The sequence below is a fragment of the Pseudophryne corroboree genome, chromosome 2 (genome assembly GCF_028390025.1).
Source record: "Pseudophryne corroboree isolate aPseCor3 chromosome 2, aPseCor3.hap2, whole genome shotgun sequence".
NCBI classification, from domain to species: Eukaryota; Metazoa; Chordata; class Amphibia; order Anura; family Myobatrachidae; genus Pseudophryne; species Pseudophryne corroboree.
In genome coordinates, this window is record NC_086445.1 from 709835336 (window position 1) to 709855811 (window position 20476).

Below are 20476 nucleotides of genomic sequence, written 5' to 3' on the forward strand. Positions count from 1 at the left end.
AAAAACCATAATTTACACTCATTTTCAGTCTATTCTGAATACCTCACACCTCACAATATTATTTTTAGTCCTAAAATTTGCACCGAGGTCGCTGTGTGAGTAAGATAAGCGACCCTAGTGGCCAACACAAACACCGGGCCCATCTAGGAGTGGCACTGCAGTGTCACGCAGGATGTCCCTTCCAAAAAACCCTCCCCAAACAGCACATGACGCAAAGAAAAAAAGAGGCGCAATGAGGTAGCTGACTGTGTGAGTAAGATAAGCGACCCTAGTGGCCGACACAAACACCGGGCCCATCTAGGAGTGGCACTGCAGTGTCACGCAGGATGGCCCTTCCAAAAAACCCTCCCCAAACAGCACATGACGCAAAGAAAAAAAGAGGCGCAATGAGGTAGCTGACTGTGTTGATGTGTGTTGATGTGATGTGTTGATGTTGATGTGTGTGATGGATACTAGTATACAATTATGGATGGACTGCCGAGTGCCGACACAGAGGTAGCTACAGCCGTGGACTATTGTACTGTACTGTGTCTGCTGCTAATATAGACTGGATGATAATGAGATGTAGTATGTATAAAGAAGAAAGAAAAAAAAACCACGGGTAGGTGGTATACAATTATGGACGGACTGCCGAGTGCCGACACAGAGGTAGCTACAGCCGTGGACTACCGTACTGTGTCTGCTGCTAATATAGACTGGTTGATAATGAGATGTAGTATGTATAAAGAAGAAAGAAAAAAAAAACCACGGGTAGGTGGTATACAATTATGGACGGACTGCCGAGTGCCGACACAGAGGTAGCTACAGCCGTGGACTACCGTACTGTACTGTGTCTGCTGCTAATATAGACTGGATGATAATGAGATGTAGTATGTATAAAGAAGAAAGAAAAGAAAAAACCACGGGTAGGTGGTATACAATTATGGATGGACTGCCGAGTGCCGACACAGAGGTAGCTACAGCCGTGAACTACCGTACTGTGTCTGCTGCGACTGGATGATAAATAATGATATAAAAAATATATATATATCACTACTGCAGCCGGACAGGTATATATTATATAATGACGGACCCGCTGGACACTGTCTGTCAGCAGAATGAGTTTTTTATTTTATAGAATAAAAAAACACCACACAAGTCACACGACGTGTGTTTAACTTTTACAGGAAGACATTCACAATACAATATAGAATACTATATACTGGTGGTCAGGTCACTGGTCAGTCACACTGGCAGTGGCACTCCTGCAGAAAAAAAGTGTGCACTGTTTAATTTTAATATGTACTCCTGGCTCCTGCTATAACCTAACTGCTCCCCAGTCTCCCCCACAATTAAGCTGTGTGAGCACAGTCAGATATTATACATAGATGATGCAGCAGCACACTGGGCTGAGCACAGATATGGTATGTGACTGAGTCACTGTGTATCGTTTTTTCAGGCAGAGAACGGATTATATTAAATAATATAAAACTGCACTGGTGGTCACTGGTCAGTCACTAGTATAACTAACTAATACTATCAGCAAAATTCTGCACTCTCTGTCTGAGTACTCCTCCTAAGCTCCAGTAAATGAAGTGTCACTGTCTCACTCTGTCACTAGTATAACTAACTAATACAACTATCAGCAAAATTCTGCACTCTCTGTCTGAGTACTCCTCCTAAGCTCCAGTAAATGAAGTGTCACTGTCTCACTCTCCTATCTATTTCTTCTCTAAACGGAGAGGACGCCAGCCACGTCCTCTCACTATCAATCTCAATGCACGTGTAAAATGGCGGCGACGCGCGGCTCCTTATATAGAATCCGAGTCTCGCGATAGAATCCGAGCCTCGCGAGAATCCGACAGCGTCATGATGACGTTCGGGCGCGCTCGGGTTAACCGAGCAAGGCGGGAAGATCCGAGTCGCTCGGACCCGTGTAAAAAAACATGAAGTTCGGGCGGGTTTGGATTCCGAGGAACCGAACCCGCTCATCTCTACTATGTATGCATGCCACCAAGTAGACATCATCTGCTTTTTGACCAATCAATGCGTCATGTCTTGAAGGAGCACACATAATCAAATGCTTAGAGATATTTAGAGAATTAAAGAACAATGATTGGACCATGTTACTCAAGGAGTTGGAGACAGTGATTGCCATCATGTATGCCGGGGGTCTTTGTACAAAAGGTGTCTCTGTGGATGATGTTTGGTTGCTTTCTTGGGGCTATAATTGAGGCAATAATTGATCAGAGAGATAATGTCACCCAAGCTAAACACCTGCAAAGTTCATTCTTAACTCTGAAATTTGGAAGAATTTTGTGGAAACTTAATTGTTACTGTCCAGATGAAAGTATAACTATTGATAAGCAATTGCTTTCAAGCAAAACAAGATGCAGGTTTATCCAATTTATGCCAAACAACCCTGAAAATATGGACTCAAATTATAGGACACTGCAGACATTGTAACAAAGGCAATGCCTCCTGTACCTTAGTAAGAAGGATGCCCATCCAGACAAGCAACCACTTAGGAGATTGTGTTGTTCTTCACCTCATGGAGCCATTTCTAAATTAGGTAATAGATGTGACAACAGACAACACACATCTCTTCATCTTGCCAAGAAGCTCCAAGAGAAGAGAATGTCAGTGGTGGTGAAAAATAAATAAGATTCTTTGTGAAATCTTCTAAGTACACTGCATGCTGAAATAGCAATGAAAAAAGAAGGAGAGAAGAAACCAGAAACTGTATTCTACTATAATGCCACAAAGTATGGGGTGGATGTCACTGACCAAATGACTTGTAAATGCATGTCTTCTACAGTGTCTTGAATGCGCTGAGTATACATTGCCGGCGGCTGCGATCTCGGCGGCCAGCATATTGACGCCGGGATCCCAGCTGCCAGAACGCTGGCAGGGGGGATCAGCGAAACAAAGCCCCTTGTGGGCTTGCTGCGCTTGACACACTGCAGACTCGGTGGCTCACTGCCCTCACCACAGGTTCTATTCCAACTCTATGGGTGTCGTGGACACCCACATGTAGGAATAGCCCCTGTTAGTTGTGATGCAAGCTGGCGGCATTGTGAGTGTTCAGGGTCCTGTTGTCTGTATCCTGACCGCCAGGATCCCGGGTGCCGGCAACGTACTGTAACCGCATCACTCTTGGATATGGCAGTAATCAATGCGTGGGTCATCTACAATCAAGTAACAATCAAGGAAGAAGTTCATTGTTCAGCTAAAGAATTAAATAAATTAATTACTGTAATGAGGGAGAAAGCAAGATAAAGGACCTTGGCAAGAAGAAGAGGTTGTAGGACAAGGCCAACTGAAAAGCAGAAGAACAGTCAAATTGTGTAAAGCAACAAAAACACTGATTTCTATGAGAACAGTCAAAAATACATATACTGAAAATGTGTGCACACATCACATATACAAAATGTATTTGGGAGGTTCAGATATTTAAATATATTTAAATATATTTATATTCAAACTGGCAATCTAAATATCTCACACTATCAAGTCAAAGCTTTGATTATAATATATAAATTTCAGAAAATAATGTAAACTAAAATAAAAATGTATTTAAGCTGTATTTGGAAGTTTTGAATGCAATTCTTATTGAGAGAGGGGAGTTAGAAATGACCCCTTCAGTTTGCCCAAGGAATTTCATATTCTCTGTGGTTCTAGTGTTAATAATCATACATGCAGGAGTGGGTGGGTTCTGGAACCCCCACCCCCCCCCGCTCACCGATATATCGGCGCAGCTGATCGATATTTGATTTTTGCTCTTTTTTATCTGACGGAGGAGCTCAGACAGCCTGTGTCTGCCTGATTGTAATATTAGCTGCAGCGCGCATCTCCTCTCAGACAGGCAGTTCTTCCGATGATGGAGCACTGATAGCCAATGTGTGCTTGCATGCAGGTTGGTGCCGTGAAGGTGGGGGAGGAGTGGGGTGGCTGAGCACTGTCTTCCACTCTGATGTCCCTCCAGCGCACCCCCTCTCAACCGTCTAAAGCCCTGATGGGATTCAAGGAGCCTGCCAAAGCCACTGTACATCCTGGGGCATCTGTCCGGAAAGAGAATGCGGCCTCCTCCCAGAGACCTCCAGGTAACTGCTCTCCTGGGCAACTGAGTGCAAGCTCTTCTGCCTAGTATCATTCTGCTGCTCTCTCTCTCTCTCTCCCCACGCCTGTCTCTTTCCCCATACCACTCTCTCACTTCCTCACCCTATGCCCCTCTCTACCCCATGCCCCTCTCTCTCTGTCTCCCCCTAGGCCCTTCTCTCTACGCTCTCTATCTTTTCTCCTTGCCCCTCTATGTCTCTCCCCCATGCCTCTCTCTCTCTCTCTCTCTCTCTCTCTCTCTCTGTCTCTCTCTCTCCCCATACTCCTCTCTCTTTTCCCCATGCCTCTCTCTTCCTCCTTTTCTCCCCATGCCCCACTCTCTCCATGCCCCTTTCTCTCTCTCCCTCCCCAATGTATCTTTCTGTCCTCATGTTTCTGAAACCCCCTCCCCCCCTAAAAATCCTGTGTTATCCCCTGATAAGTGTTACATGTAATTGGATTTCTGACTTGCCTGTTTTGTCACTTCACTTCATTTGCATTTGATGTACTTGTAGTTACATTAAATGATTAATGGATTGATCGATTGAAATGTGCAAGATAGGTTCCACTTTTCCATCACACCAAAAGTGTTACGCAATTATTTAAAACATTTAAAAAATCATCCAATTGGGTTGAACCATAGCTGAGGAAATGTTATTTTAACTGGCTGCAGAGGTGTTCAGGTTCACTTGAAAACCAAGAAAAAGCAAGAATATACAAAAATAGAAAGTGACCCATCTCTTGCTTTGCAGGTAGTCAGTTACATTTTTCCAATACTTTGTTGACTGACCAATTTTTTTTCTTTCTACTGGATTTATCTGTAAGGCAGATAAATTGTGCAGGGCGCTGATGCTATTATCTATTCTTAGACAACGCCATCAAGGCTATAAAATGTTATTAAAGAAGACAGCTAGTGTATAGTGCCAAGCATAGCACTCGGGATGGCACTAGGCTACAATATGTTATAGGGTGCCACAAGTTTTTTATTTGCTTATTCATTACCTCAGCAATGCTACACATGTAAACTAAGCTCAGCACCTGACAAGTCAGAGGTTTGGATAATGAATCCTGCTATCCCAGTTTTGTACTTAGCTGGCAGATATAACTGCACAATGCATGTGGTATTTCTGGAAATGTTAATATGCTGTAAGGGCAGGCCCTTCAACATTTCCAGCCACAAGAGCCTGGGGCTAGAAATGTTGGGGGACAGTATGTGTAACTGTCAGTATAGTGGAAGACATTATGTGTAGCTGGTACTGTACTGGGGGACATTATGTGTAATTGGCACTATAGTGGGTGACATTATGTGTAACTGGCACTATACTGGAGGACATTATGTGCAACTGCCACTATACTGGGGACATTATGTGTAACGGCACTATACTGGGGGCATTACTTGTATCTGCCACTATACTGGGGGACATTATGTGTAACTGGCACTATACTGGAGACATTATGTGTAACTGGGACTATACTGGGGGCATTACTTGTATCTGTCACTATACTGGGGGTATTATGTGCAACTGGCACTATACTGGGGGACATTATGTGTAACTGGCATTATACTGGGGGACATTATGTGTAACTGGCACTATACTGGGGGCATTATGTGTAACTGGCACTGTACTGGGGACATTACTTGTATCTGCCAGTATACTGGAGGACACTATGTGTAACTGGCACTATAGACATTATGTGTAATGGCACTATACTGGGGGCATTATATGTAACTGGCACTATACTGGGGCCATTACTTGTATTTGTCACTATAATTGGGGCATTATGTGTAACTGGCACTATACTGGGGGACATTATATATAACTGGCACTATACTGGGAGACATGTGTAACTGGCACTATACTGGGAGACATGTGTAACTGGCACTATACTGGGGGACATTATGTATAAGTGGCACTATACTGGGAGACATTATGTGTAACTGGCACTATACTGGGGACATTATGTGTAACTGGCACTATACTGGGGTACATTATGTATAACTGGCACTATACTGGGAGACATGTGTAACTGGCACTATACTGGGGGACATTATGTATAACTGGCACTATACTGGGAGACATTATGTGTAACTTTCACTATACTGAGGGACATTATGTGTAACTGGTACTATACTGGGAGACATTATGTGTAACTGGCACTATACTGAGGTACTTTATGTATAACTGGCACTATACTGGGAAACATTATGTGTAACTGGCACTGTACTGGGGGCATAAAAATTTAAATATTCTGAAATACAGAATAATCCATTAACCAAAATGATTCTGGTCCCAATCATTTTGAGACTTAGACATTGATAATTCAGCCTAATTGGGATTTTGAGGTTGACATGGCTGCTGTAGAGAGTACTGTATGTGATTAGCAACCAATCAATAGAACACTTTGATTCCTATCAACTCTAATTTTGCCTATAATACTGTACATTTAACCTATATAATACATATACAGGTCATTTGTCACTTTCTGTTCAGTCCTTTCTGGTGTCACACAAAATAAATAGCAATAGAAAGTGTTTCTAACTTGGAAAAATAATTCCTCTTTGTCTTTTCAAGGACTCCTGCCTTTGTGAAAGGCATTGAGAGAAACGCTAACATTATTTCCAAACATAAACAATAAATATATGTTTATTTCTTTTTGGACAAAACACCTAAATGATTGTTTTGTGTTTATAGTTTGGATATTATTCCATAGTCTACGATTACAGTGGAGATGGAGAAATAGATCAGATTGCTGTAAGGGTTATGTAAAGCACACAGAAGAGAGTTACAAATGAGTACCTGTAATTGTTTACACATTTGGCAACCTCTCTATTCCTATTAGAGCCTTGGTACATAAAGTGTTATCTGGCTCAGAATGAACTGTTAAACTTTGTGAGCATATAAATACTGATAAAAAGCATTTTGCACCATATTGTTACTGTTGAGTAGCCCTGGTTTTCCCTTTTACAGTAGCTCACTCAAACCTACCCATGCCTTCTGTAAACTCGGTCCATTAAAAAAAGGAAATGATGTACGGTACTGTAAGGAAACATCTGCATTGTGGCCAGCAAATGACAACTAGCCAATCCTGGATACTCCCATTGTACTAATTCCATGCGGGTGGCCCATAATGTGCAAATGGTTTATTTTATGAGGATCATTTAATTGTGTCTGCTTTTGGACAGTGGGGTGTAGCCATTTGCAATACCGCAAATCAATAAACAATATTTTTTCTATCTCGTAAAGCAGATGATTTTATCTAGTTTTTTTTAAGTCAGTTAAAGTTTGTTTATATTGTACTGTAGTCATGTGAGTGGACATTTCAACATTCTAGTCTTGTTAGTTGCCCACCCCCTCCAGCCCAGGAATTCATGTTTTTCAATGTAGCATAATTGATCTCTGTGAGGTGGCAGGACATGCAGGTTCCATACAGCACTCTCACAGAAGCACCAGACCTGGGGTTCAATTGTACTGTGGCAGGAGAACCTCATGCTTGTGTTCTAATCATAAAGTGGAACCAGCCCAGAGCTGTTAATCACTGGGAATGGATAAAGATTGTGAGAAGGAGGATACACTGATAGTTTTTTAAGTCATTTGCACTGTTATTTCCAGTGGTGCCATGAGGGGGGGTGGGGGGGGGGGGGGAGTGGTACTATTTACCCGGGTTCATGCCTAGTAGGGGAGGCCCAAGTCCCGTCCTCCCCCCTTTACCTGGCAGCAGCACTTGCAGCTCTTCTCTTCAGCCCAGCACATGCTGCTGTATGCTGGGCTGCAGTGCAGGGAGGCACTTAAAGTACTATGTATGGCCACACCTCCCATGATTAGGCCACACCCCCAGAAAAGTACCTAAGCCAGGCTCTCTACTGCCCTGATTATTTTTTATACAGTGCACTGTGTACGATAATGGTTATGTCTCTTAAGTCTAAATATAAAGCAATAAACCCAATCTCCACCAGCTCTGAGTCAGACATTACCTTTTATGGCAAGGAGAACTGCTGAAAATAGATTTACTCAGAGTTGGAAGCTGCAGCTTCTGTGTCTGTGTCTGTTGCCGGTCTTGCATCTGCGACTTTATGCTATTGCTGCTACAAAGCCCTTTCCTGGTGTACATCTGTGCATCCTGATGTGCAAGGACTGGGACACCCTCTGTCAGCAGCTGAGATACTGCTTAATGATTTTTGATGCATTGATCGCACAACTGAAATTTACATCTCCCCTAAGGTAAGTCCAGTTTCTCCATCTGAGTATGGCCTTCTATGTGGGTGGTTCAGCACCTCTGTATGCAACTGTTTTCAGTTACACACTCTTGACATGCCTGTGACTCCCCATAAGATGCAACATCTCGGTGTGTCTTTTCAGCCGCACTCCCTGTTACAGTATGTCTCCTTTACTGCCGACATACAAAATCGCAATGCATGTATGGTGAGAATCAGATAAATGCATAGAAAAAAATATTGCATCCAACTCTCAATCAGGCCCTGAGTCCCATAATCTCGTTACAATAATCTTACTACACAAAATACATTTGATTGGATACTTGCTTTCAGTGTACTACACAAAAGGGTATACGGATGATAGATAGACAGTGTCTGGTTAGACAGTCAATGGATAGGCACCATATGTTAGACAGACATTAGATTGACAGGATGAAAAGGTCAACAGGGTCAAAACGTCGACATTAAAATGGTCAACATAAAAAAGGTAGACACAGGTTTTTTTTTATTTTACATGTATTTGGACTATTTCATATCTTCTCTATCCATTTTTGCATAGAAATGGTTATAAACCTTGTGGTGAGCACAGCGAGCCCCGCGAGGGGATTCCTTTCTACAACTGGGGGTCCCAGATGACAAAACTATCCAAACAAACCACAAAAATGAAAAAAATAAAAATAAAATTGGTGTCTACTTTTTTGTGTCAACCATTTTCATATCGACCTTTTGACCCTGTCGACCTTTTGTACTGTCTACCTTTTTTCATGTCGACCTTTTGACCCTGTTGACCTTCTGACCCTGTCGACCTAATGTCTATCTAACATATGGTGTCTATCTATTGACTGTCTAACTAGACACTGTCTATCTATCATCCCACACAAAAGGATATAATGAAATTACAGTGCTCCTTATTTCTTTAGTAAAAGAGAATACAATGGGCCCGATTCAGACCTGATCACTGCTGTGCATTTTCGTACAGCAGGCTATCAGCTATGTGTATGCACCACAATGTGCACACGCGTCGGCTAACAACAACAGGCATCGCCGGTCAGCGACAGGCCGGTGCGAAAATTCTAATCGCACAGCCATTTGCATGCTGATTGTCAGGAGGAAGCCGTTTGTGGTTGGCAACTAACCAATTCAGGTATTCCCAAGCGTTTTCAGGGAGGGTGTGTGATGTCAGCTCCGGCCCCGGTCAGCCCATTCTGATCACACTGTAGTAGTAAGTCCTGGGCTGCGCACAGACTTCACACACTGGTAAGAACCATTCACTGGTGAGTGAGGTGCGAATGGATTTGCAGCTGTCCGCTGACTGAGAGATTTTTTAGCTGCTCGGTGTACACATACTCGCACGGTGAATATACACTCCCCCATGGGCAGCGACTATCTGATCGCAGGACTACAATTTTAGCAGCCTAGCGATCAGGTCTGAATCACCCCCAATGACTGTGTTTTAAAATAATAATACAGAACCATCATGTTATGTATATTTACTATGCAATATATCGCTGATATCATAAGACAGCAGTCTCAAAGCAGCAACTGACAATAGGATCATAAAAAAGCTGATTCAATCATCTTAATGTACTTAGAATTTAATGAGCAAATCTGCTAATTGATGGAGCTTAAGAAGTTTTCACATTCATATCATATCACATCATTTCCCACATGGGAAACAAATTATAAAAGTGACAATTTAATCATTTTGCTGTATTGCTCATGGGAAATGATCATGGTACGTGGAGAATACTGAGCTAAAGTAGTGGGCCTGGCTATGCAAACATGATGACGATTTGAGAGAGAACATTATTGCATACTGAACTTCTCTATGCTAACAAAAAACTATACATCATATAGCATAACTCAGTATACAGTATAAGTTCAGCAGAAAAGTGATACACCAAGGTGTGCATTCACAACCAAACATATACTGTAGAAAATGTATGCAACATAATATAGCTAATGCTGCAGAAAAAAATAAGGAATCTTAGGACCAAATTAAGAAGCCAAAAAGCTCAAAGTGAAGCTTTAACCATAGACACCCATGTTTATGTAAGTATACTGTATCTCTCACTGGTGAAGGCGAGAGGAAACAATATTCGTATTTACATAAAAAAATGTATTTGATCAACAGCAAAGGAAATTATGGGACTAAAGTAGCACTTTAAAAAATGCTCCTGGAAGTCAAGTAATCAATAATTTTTGTAAGGTTAAAAAGGAGCATAATAACATTATTTTACACATGCTATTTACTACAGGGGCGGAACTGCCAGAGACAATGGAGACTTTTGCCACCGGCTGCAGCACTGAAGGGGTCACTTCCTCCATTGTTCCCCGGTTGTTCCATGCCCTTCCTAGTACTATAATAGATACAGGATCTGCTGAGTGGAGGGCAGCGGAAGCAGTGTGTACAGCCCAGGGACTAATTACGGGCTGCGCTGCACTATCATGACCTAGCATGGCATCCCCGCCGCCACCACCACAACCTGCTGCACTACTGCCAGTGGTAGGGAACAGCGGCTACTTCTCACACTGCCACACACAGTGAGCCGGGCAGCGCTGTAGCTGCCCGTCTGTATGCTCCGCCCCCTCCCGCAGCCACCACCGCTAACTGCAGCACTGACAGTGGTGGGGAATAGCGGCTACTTATCGAGCCAGGCAGCGCTGTAGCTGCCCGCCTGCATGCTTTACCCCCTCCCGGCTCCCGGCCTCTACTGCTGCTGTGACCAATGGATCCCGGAAAGAAAAGAATAGCAGCGTGGTGAGCAGAGAGGCAGTGGTATGGGATGGGATGCGTGGCTGGGAAGCGGCTGCGTCCTGTACAGTAGGTTACTGTAATAGAGTGTCAAGAAACTGCACAGAACACCTGCTGCTGTCACCGCTCACAAGGTCTTTTTACTAAGCCTGGCTCTGTCTCCCCTCTCTCCTGTCCTTGTCATCCCTGTCCTGTTCCCATCCCTGTCACTTCTGTGCTGGCCCTGTCTCCCCTCTCTCCTGTTACCCCTGTCCTGTCCCAGTCACCTTTGTGCTGGCCTATCACGCCTGTCCTGTCCCTGTCACCCTGTCCTGTCGTATCCCTGCCACCTCTGTGCTGGCCCTGTCTTCCCTCTCTCCTCTCCCTGTCACCCCTGTCCTGTCCCATCACTGCCACCTCTGTGCTGGCCCTGCCTTTTCATTTCTCCTGTCACTGTCACCCCTGTCCTGAACCTGTTTCCCCTCTCTCCTGTCCCTATCATCCCTGACCTGTCTCATCCAAGTCACCTATGTGCTGACCCTGTCTCCCCTCTCTCCTCCCCCCTGTCACCCCTGTCCTGTCCCATCACTGCCACCTCTGTGCTGGTCCTGTCTCCCCTCTCTCCTGTTACCCCTGTCCTGTCCCAGTCACCTTTGTGCTGGCCTATCACGCCTGTCCTGTCCCTGTCACCCTGTCCTGTCGTATCCCTGCCACCTCTGTGCTGGCCCTGTCTCCCCTCTCTCCTCTCCCTGTCACCCCTGTCCTGTCCCATCACTGCCACCTCTGTGCTGGCCCTGCCTTTTCATTTCTCCTGTCACTGTCACCCCTGTCCTGAACCTGTTTCCCCTCTCTCCTGTCCCTATCATCCCTGACCTGTCTCATCCAAGTCACCTATGTGCTGACCCTGTCTCCCCTCTCTCCTCCCCCCTGTCACCCCTGTCCTGTCCCATCACTGCCACCTCTGTGCTGGTCCTGTCTCCCCTCTCTCCTGTTACCCCTGTCCTGTCCCAGTCACCTTTGTGCTGGCCTATCACGCCTGTCCTGTCCCTGTCACCCAGTCCTGACGTATCCTTGCCACCTCTGTGCTGGCCCTGCCTTTTCATCTCTCCCGTCACTGTCACCCCTGTCCTCAACCTGTTTCCCCTCTCTCCTGTCCCTGTCATCCCTGACATGTCCCATCCAAGTCACCTCTGTGCTGACCCTGTCTCCCCTCTCTCCTGTCACCCTTGTCCTGTCACCTGTGTGCTGGTCCGTCACACCCGTCCTGTCCCATCCCTGTCACCACTGTGCTGGCCCTGCCTCCCCTCTCTCCTATCACTGTCCCTGTCATCTCTCTCAGATGACCCTTCTGTCTGTCCCCTCTGTCCAGTCCCTGCTACCCCTGCCCTGTCCCTGTCCTGACCCTGTCACCTCTGTGCTGGCCCTGTCTCCCCTCTTTCCTCTCTCTGTCACCCCTGACCTGTCCCATCCCTGTCACCTCTGTGCTGGCTCTGTCTCCCCTCTCTCCTGTCACTGTCACCCCTGTCCTGTCCCTGTCACCTCTGTGCTGGCTCTGTCTCCCCTCTCTCCTGTCACTGTCACCCCTGTCCTGTTCCTGTCACCTCTGTGCTGCTGGCCCTGTCATCTCGCTCTGCTGACCCTTCCGTTCTGTCCCCTCTGTCCAGTCCCTGCCACTCCTGTCCCTGTCAACTCTGTCCTATCCCTGTCAACCCTCTCTCCTATCCCTTCAGTTCTGTCCTGGTACCTCTGTCCTGGTTTTGCCCATGTCATCCCTGTATTCTCCCTGTCCCCTCTGTCCTGGCCTGTCACCCATCTCTCCTGCCCTCTCTGTTCTGTCCTGGCCCTGTCATCTCTGTCCTGCACCTGTCCCCTCTATCTTAGTCTGTCCTGTTTTTTTTTTTTCCGTGGGGTGGGTGCACCAAACTCTAACTTGCCTCTGGGTGACGGGGATGAACTTACACCACTGATTTACTATACTGTTCATAAATTAAGTTCACTCCTTTGCTATTTACCCCATTCTAACCCACTTCTGTTTACCACTTAAATAACATGCATTCATTGCGGTTTATAATACAAATTCCCAGCTATTATTACTGTTCTATTCTGAAGATATAGATATATTACAATATTTGTCTAACAATATTTATCTAACGTCCTAGTGGATGCTGGGGTCTCCGTAAGGACCATGGGGAATAGATGGGCTCCGCAGGAGACATGGGCACTTTAAGAAAGAATTTAGATTCTGGTGTGCTCTGGCTCCTCCCTCTATGTCCCTCCTCCAGACCTCAGTTTGAAACTGTGCCTGGACGAGCTGGGTGCTGTTTAGTGAGCTCTCCTGAGCTTGCTGTAAGAAAGTATTTTGTTAGGTTTTTTATTTTCAGGGAGCTCTGCTGGCAACAGACTCCCTGCATTGTGGGACAGAGGGGAGAGAAGCAGCCCTACTCTCTGAAGATAGGTCCTGCTTCTTAGGATACTGGACACCATTAGCTCCAGAGGGATCTACACAGGATCTCACCCTCGTCGTCCGATCCCACAGCCGCGCCGCCGTCCCCCTCGCAGAGCCGGAAGACAGAAGCCGGGTGAGCATGAGAAGCAAGAAGACTTCGAAATCGGCGACAGAAGACTCCGGTCTTCACTGAGGTAGTGCACAGCACTGCAGCTGTGCGCCATTGCTCCCACACACACCTCACATACTCCGGTCACTGTAAGGGTGCAGGGCGCAGGGGGGGGGGGGGGGCGCCCTGGGCAGCAATTGGGACCTCTTTGGCAAAAGTTTAGCATATATACAGTTGGGCACTGTATATATGTATGAGCCTCCGCCAAAAATTGTACATTGAAGCGGGACAGAAGCCCGCCGCTGAGGGGGCGGGGCTTCTTCCTCAGCACTCACCAGCGCCATTTTTTCTCCACAGCTCTGCTGAGAGGAAGCTCCCCAGGCTCTCCCCTGCAGATACACGGTAGAAGAGGGTAAAAAGAGAGGGGGGCACATAATTAGGCGCTGAAATCAATATAAACAGCGGGTACTGGGTTAACATTAAGTTACTGTGTTATTCCTGGGTTATATAGCGCTGGGGTTTGTGCTGGCATACTCTTTCTCTCTCTGTCTCTCCAAAGGGCCTTGTGGGGGAACTGTCTTCAAAAAGAGCATTCCCTGTGTGTGTGTGTGTGTGTGTGTGTGTGTGGTGTGTCGGTACGCTTGTGTCGACATGTTTGACGAGGAAGGCTATGTGGAAACAGAGCGGGAGCAAATGAATGTGGTGTCTCCGCCGATGGCGCCGACACCTGATTGGATGGATATGTGGAAGGTTTTAAATGATAATGTTAATTCCTTGCATAAAAGGTTGGAAAAAGCTGAAGCCTTAGGACAGTCAGGGTCTCAGCCCATGCCTGATCCTATGTCGCAGAGGCCGTCAGGGTCTCAGAAGCGCCCACTATCCAAAATTGTTGACACAGATACCGACATGGATTCTGATTCCAGTGTCGATTACGATGATGCAAAGTTACAGCCAAAATTGGCTAAATCCATCCGTTATATGATTATAGCAATTAAGGATGTGTTGCACATCACAGAGGAAACCCCAGTCCCTGACAAGAGGGTTCATATGTATGGGGAAAAGAGGCAGGAGGTGACCTTTCCCCCTTCACACGAGCTAAATGAGTTATGTGAAAAGGCTTGGGAATCTCCAGATAAAAAACTGCAGATTTCCAAACGGATACTTATGGCATATCCTTTCCCGCCAACGGACAGGTTACGCTGGGAATCCTCCCCTAGGGTGGACAAAGCTTTAACACGCTTATCCAAGAAGGTAGCTCTGCCGTCACAGGATACGGCTACCCTAAAAAATGCTGCGGATAGAAAGCAAGCGGGTACCCTGAAGTCCATTTATACACATTCAGGTACCTTACTGAGGCCAGCGATCGCGTCGGCCTGGGTGTGTAGTGCTGTAGCAGCATGGACGGACACCCCATCTGAGGAACTTGATACCTTAGACAAGGATACTATATTGATGACCCTGGGGCATATAAAAGACGCTGTCCTATATATGAGAGATGCTCAAAGAGACATTAGTCTACTGGGTTCTAGAATAAATGCTATGTCGATTTCTGCCAGAAGGGTCCTGTGGACTCGGCAATGAACAGGTGATGCCGACTCAAAAAGGCACATGGAGGTTTTACCTTACAAGGGTGAGGAATTGTTTGGGGAGGGTCTCTCGGACCTGGTCTCCACAGCTACTGCTGGAAAGTCAAATTTTTTGCCATATGTTTCCTCACAACCTAAGAAAGCACCGTATTACCAAATGCAGTCCTTTCGATCACAGAAAAGCAAGAAAGTCTGAGGTGCGTCCTTTCTTGCCAGGGGCAGAGGAAAGAAGCTGCACAACACAGCTAGTTCCCAGGAACAGAAGTCCTCCCCGGCTTCCACAAAATCCACCGCATGACGCTGGGGCTCCACAGGCGGAGCTAGGCCCGGTGGGGGCGCGTCTCCAAAATTTCAGCCACAAGTGGGTTCACTCCCAGTTGGATCCCTGGGCAATAGATATTGTGTCTCAGGGATACAAGCTGGAATTCGAAGAGATGCCCCCTCACCGATACCTGAAATCGGCCCTGCCAGCTTCCCCCCTAGAGAGGGAAATAGTGTTAACTGCAATTCACAAATTGTATCTTCAATAGGTGGTGGTCAAGGTTCCCCTCCTTCAACAAGGAAGGGGTTATTATTCGACCATGTTTGTAGTACCGAAACCGGACGGTTCGGTCAGACCCATATCGAATTTAAAATCCCTGAACATATACCTGAAAAGGTTCAAGTTCAAGATGGAATCGCTCAGAGCGGTCATCGCAAGCCTGGAAGGGGGGGGTTTTATGGTGTCTCTGGACATAAAGGATGCATACCTTCATGTCCCCATTTATCCACCTCATCAGGCGTACCTCAGATTTGTGGTACAGGATTGTCATTACCAATTTCAGACGTTGCCGTTTGGCCTCTCCACGGCACCGAGAATATTTACCAAGGTAATGGCGGAAATGATGGTACTCCTGCGGAAGCTGGGGGTCACAATTATCCCATACTTGGACGATCTCCTCATAAAAGCGAGGTCAAGAGAGCAGTTGCTGATCAGCGTAGCACGTTCTCTGGAAGTGTTACGTCAACACGGCTGGATTCTAAATATTCCAAAGTCGCAGTTGATTCCTACGACTTGTCTGCCTTTCCTGGGCATGATTCTGGACACAGACCAGAAAAGGGTGTATCTTCCGATAGAGAAAGCTCAGGAACTCATGACACTGGTCAGAAACCTATTAAAACCAAAACAGGGGTCAGTGCATCACTGCACTCGAGTCCTGGGAAAAGATGGTGGCATCATACGAGGCCATTCCCTTCGGCAGGTTCCATGCGAGGACCTTTCAATGGGACTTACTGGACAAATGGTCCGGATGACATCTTCAGATGCATCGGTTAATCACCCTATCCCCCAGGGCCAGGGTGTCTCTCCTGTGGTGGCTGCAGAGTGCTCACCTTCTCGAGGGCCGCAGATTCGGCATTCAGGACTGGGTCCTGGTGACCACGGATGCAAGCCTCCGAGGGTGGGGGGCAGTCACACAGGGAAGAAATTTCCAAGGTCTGTGGTCAAGTCAGGAGACTTGCCTTCACATCAACATCCTGGAACTAAGAGCCATATACAACGCCCTACGTCAAGCGGAGACCCTGCTTCGCGACCAACCGGTTCTGATTCAGTCAGACCAACCGGTTCTGATTCAGTCGGTTTACATGAGCCACCGCTGTGGCTCATGTAAACCGACAAGGCGGCACAAGGAGCAGGTTGGCGATGGTGGAAGCCACCAGAATCCTTCGCTGGGCGTAGAGTCACGTAAGCGCACTGTCAGCAGTGTTCATCCCGGGAGTGGACAACTGGGAAGCAGACTTCCTCAGCAGGCACGACCTCCACCCGGGAGAGTGGGGACTTCATCAAGAAGTCTTCACGCAGATTACAAGTCGGTGGGAACTGCCACAGGTGGACATGATGGCATCCCGCCTCAACAAAAAGCTACAGAGGTATTGCGCCAGGTCAAGAGACCCTCAGGCGATAGCTGTGGACGCACTGGTGACACCGTGGGTGTTCCAGTCGGTCTATGTATTTCCTCCTCTTCCTCTCATACCCAAGGTGCTGAGAATCATAAGAAAAAGAGGAGTGAGAACAATTCTCATTGTTCCGGATTGGCCAAGAAGGACTTGGTATCCAGATCTGCAAGAAATGCTCACAGAGGACCCGTAGCCTCTGCCTCTAAGACAGGACTTGTTGCAACAGGGGCCCTGTCTGTTCCAAGACTTACCGCGGCTGCGTTTGACGGCATGGCGGTTGAACGCCGGATCCTAGCAGAAAAAGGCATTCTGGATGAGGTCATTCCTAGGAAGGACGTGACGGCTCAACATTATCACCGTATATGGCAAAAATATGTTGCTTGGTGTGAGGTCAGGAATGCCCCTACGGAGGAATTCCAGCTGGGCCGTTTCCTTCACTTCCTACAGTCGGGAGTGACTTTGGGCCTAAAATTGGGTTCCATTAAGGTCCAGATTTCGGCCCTATCCATTTTCTTTCAAAAAGAACTGGCTTCTCTACCTGAAGTTCAGACATTTGTAAAGGGTGTGCTGCATATTTAGCCCCCTTTTGTGCCTCCAGTGGCACCTTGGGATCTTAAGGGGGTGGTGTTGAGTTTCCTGAAATCACACTGGTTTGAACCACTCAAAACGGTGGAATTGAAATATCTCACGTGGAAGGTGGTCATGCTACTAGCCTTGGCTTCGGCTAGGCGTGTGTCAGAATTGGCGGCTTTGTCACATAAAAGCCCCTATCTGGTTTTCCATGCGGATAGAGCAGAATTGCGGACCCGCCCATAATTTCTGCTGAAAGTGGTTTCATCCTTTCATATAAACCAACCTATTGTGGTGCCTGTGGCTACTACTGACTTGGAGGATTCCGAGTTACTTGATGTGGTCAGGGCTTTGAAGGTTTATGTAGCCAGAACGGCTAGGGTCAGGAAAACAGAATCTTTGTTTATCCTGTATGCTTCCAACAAGCTTGGGGCGCCTGCTTCAAAGCAAACCATTGCTCGCTGGATCTGTAACACGATTCAGCAGGCTCATTCTGCGGCTGGATTGCCGCTGCCAAGATCAGTTAAGGCCCATTCCACTAGGAAGGTGGGCTCTTCTTGGGCGGCTGCCCGAGTGGTCTCGGCATTACAGCTGTGCCGAGCGGCTACTTGGTCGGGTTCAAACACTTTTGCAAAGTTCTATAAGTTTGATACCCTGGCTGAGGAGGACCTTGTGTTTGCTCAATCGGTGCTGCAGAGTCATCCGCACTCTCCCGCCCGTTTGGCAGCTTTGGTATAATCCCCATGGTCCTTACGGAGTCCCCAGCATCCACTAGGACGTTAGAGAAAATAAGATTTTACTTACCGGTAAATCTATTTCTCGTAGTCCGTAGTGGATGCTGGGCGCCCGTCCCAAGTGCGGGCTTCTTCTGCAATACTTGTATATAGTTATTGCTGCAATAAGGGTTATGTTATAGTTGCATCAGGGTTATACTGATGCTCTGTTATTGTTCATACTGTTAACTGGGTAAAGTTATCACAAGTTATACGGTGTGATTGGTGTGGCTGGTATGAGTCTTACCCTGGATTCCCAAAATCCTTTCCTTGTACTGTCAGCTCTTCCGGGCACAGTTTCTTTAACTGAGGTCTGGAGGAGGGACATAGAGGGAGGAGCCAGAGCACACCAGAATCCAAATTCTTTCTTAAAGTGCCCATGTCTCCTGCGGAGCCCGTCTATTCCCCATGGTCCTTACGGAGTCCCCAGCATCCACTACGGACTACGAGAAATAGATTTACCGGTAAGTAAAATCTTATTATATCTTCAATAACATAAATAAGCATTATTACACACAGTACATATACAGCGCAATACAGTTACACATGGATGATACAATACAACAGATGGTAGCTTCCAGTGTCCCCACTATTTTGCTTTATATGTGGTGCTAATCTCTGTGTCTAGTTTCTTTTACTTATTATACTGTTGTACAGTAGCTATTCTATTCATTACTCCTACTACTTCTGTTACTATAGCCATTATGTATTTTGCTGTTGTTTTATTCTCGTTATGACTAGCTTTTTTCCTCTTAACGTTTATGTTTTCTTTCGTAGCTGGCTCCGTGTTTTCCCTGATTTTAGTCTTATCTTTATTAAGTCATTGCTAACATTTCCATCTTAACAGCATTGTAGGCTCTAGGCAAAGCAATGCAATGGGCTCCTACCCACGCATTCACGGGAATAAATAAATACAGTAAAATAAAGTATAACTTACCCCCTTCTGCGGTCTCTCTACATGCTTCCATACAGTAAGTGGCTGCCAGCACTCTGATTGCTGGATTACTCCAACCATCGACCAATCAGCAAGTTAACAGCCATTTGCTGTCTGGCTGCAGGCAGGTAGAGAATGTTGTACAGCCATCCACCAATTAGCAAGCTGACAGGCCTTTGGTGTCTTGCTGCAGCCTGGGAGGCAGGAAGAGAATGCTGTCTGACTGCTCCGATAGGACATAATTCACAGTCAGAGCAGCCAGACAACATTCTCTACCTGCCCTCCACGAAGCTCTGGAGGCATCATCCCGGGAGGCAGATGTCCTTTGGCCCAGCCTACCCCTGCTCGAATGGCCCATAGAATCGTGGAGCCCTGGGCATCTGCGCAGTGTGCTTATACATTTCTCTATCGTCCTAAGTGGATGCTGGGGTTCCTGAAAGGACCATGGGGAATAGCGGCTCCGCAGGAGACAGGGCACAAAAAAGTAAAGCTTTACTAGGTCAGGTGGTGTGCACTGGCTCCTCCCCCTATGACCCTCCTCCAGACTCCAGTTAGATTTTGTGCCCGAACGAGAAGGGTGCAATCTAGGTGGCTCTCCTAAAGAGCTGCTTAGAGAAAGTTTAGTTTAGGTTTTTTTCTTTACAGTGAGTCCTGCTGGCAACAGGATCACTGCAACGTGGGACTTAGGGGGAAAGTAGTAAACTCACCTGCATGCAGAGTGGATTTGCTGCTTGGCTACTGGACACCATTAGCTCCAGAGGGATCGAACACAGGCCCAGCCGTGGAGTCCGGTCCCGGAGCCGCGCCGCCGACCCCCTTGCAGATGCTGAAGCGTGAAGAGGTCCGGAAACCGGCGGCTGAAGACTCCTCAGTCTTCATAAGGTAGCGCACAGCACTGCAGCTGTGCGCCATTTTCCTCTCAGCACACTTCACTGGGCAGTCACTGAGGGTGCAGAGCGCTGGGGGGGGGCGCTCTGAGAGGCAAATATAAACCTTATACAAGGCTAAAAATACCTCACATATAGCCCATAGGGGCTATATGGAGATATTTAACCCCTGCCTGACTGGAAAAATAGCGGGAGAAGAACCCGCCGAAAAA

The 20476-nt window shown here is 46.7% G+C and overlaps 1 long non-coding RNA gene across 2 annotated transcripts in view; it reads left to right on the forward strand.

The window, feature by feature from the left end:
* Positions 1–20476, forward strand: part of LOC135051124 (uncharacterized) — a 72836-nt gene that overhangs the window by 36091 nt on the left and 16269 nt on the right. The window contains exon 2 of one of the 2 annotated variants that reach the window (XR_010242052.1): positions 3896–4082. The exons of the other annotated variant lie outside the window; for it this stretch is intronic. This is a non-coding gene — a long non-coding RNA (uncharacterized LOC135051124). The remainder of the gene's footprint in view (positions 1–3895; positions 4083–20476) is intronic. 2 annotated transcript variants of the gene reach the window in all.